The sequence below is a fragment of the Contarinia nasturtii genome, unplaced genomic scaffold (assembly GCF_009176525.2).
Source record: "Contarinia nasturtii isolate CC-2019 unplaced genomic scaffold, AAFC_CNas_1.1 Cnas_scaffold_2129, whole genome shotgun sequence".
Classification (NCBI taxonomy): Eukaryota; Metazoa; Arthropoda; class Insecta; order Diptera; family Cecidomyiidae; genus Contarinia; species Contarinia nasturtii.
Window position 1 is genome coordinate 1 of NW_022199456.1, and position 1,009 is coordinate 1,009.

Here is a 1,009-nt window from a genome sequence, read left to right on the forward strand (position 1 = left end):
CTTACCAAAATTATGTAATTTCACGAAATTTTAAGAAAATAACCCGTGCAAAGTTAAATGTTTGCAGCGTTCAAATTGAGAAAATATCACTTTAAGGCATTTTTCTCATAAGTACCTCTTCAGAGTCAAACTTTTACACCGATCAATCAATGTCGCTCAAAATCCGTAGTTCCTAATCATCCAGTAAAGTCAAATTTTGAAATTTTTTTAGTGCTACAATATTATGCCCCTAAATCGCATCTAATCGAGTTTTCTATATGAAATATATCGGAAAACATGTGCATTATACAAAAATATATAAGATACATTTTCCGAAATTACCCCCTCAGAAAATCAAAGCTCACACATTATTGACTAAGGCATATATCGTTATGGATGTCATGCAAATCAATTACACGTGTCGCTGTATCTTGATATATGTATGCAAAAATAACATTGAAATTAAAGGTGTTCAAAATCACTAAACTGACGGACAGACACCAAAAATACTTGCATTTTTATCGGTTTGACACCGTAAATTGAAATAATATTCATGAAATATAATGTAATTAATCTTATAATTATTAATAGAAAATCGATTCAGACGAGCTGTTAACGAGTAAGTATAAGTGACTTGTCAAACCTTTCAAAAACTGAATAACCATTGTGGGCCTCAAACCTTTACTTCAGAGAACCATGGAAGAGATTTCATGATGCTGCTAAGAATGGTGAGTCGGAAATAACGAAAAAAATGATTTTAAAGTATACTCATTTAATGAGAACTTGTTTATTTGTACAAACTTGTAGGCGATGTACAAAAAATTGAAGAATTAATAAGGAATGGAACGGATGTCAATATCAAAAATCGCGATAATGAAACGTCTTTATACTTTGCGAGTCAAAATGGTAATTTCACACTTACACATTATCGAAAATACAAAGAATGTGGTATCTGCATGCAAAAAATCTCTCTGTAGTGACTATCATCATTTTCTTTGACGATTCTAATATTAACCTGCCTGGCGTTCAC

General features: G+C 31.5%; 1 long non-coding RNA gene across 2 annotated transcripts; it reads left to right on the plus strand.

Annotated features, from left to right (window-relative positions):
* The first annotated feature begins 481 nt into the window (after positions 1-481).
* LOC116347812 lies at positions 482-1,009 on the plus strand. Of its 2 annotated transcripts, XR_004201718.1 has the most exons (4): positions 482-598; positions 670-707; positions 787-885; positions 957-1,009. It is a non-coding gene; the product is annotated as an uncharacterized LOC116347812 (long non-coding RNA). The 2 variants fall into 2 exon arrangements; XR_004201717.1 differs by having other exon boundaries at positions 482-707.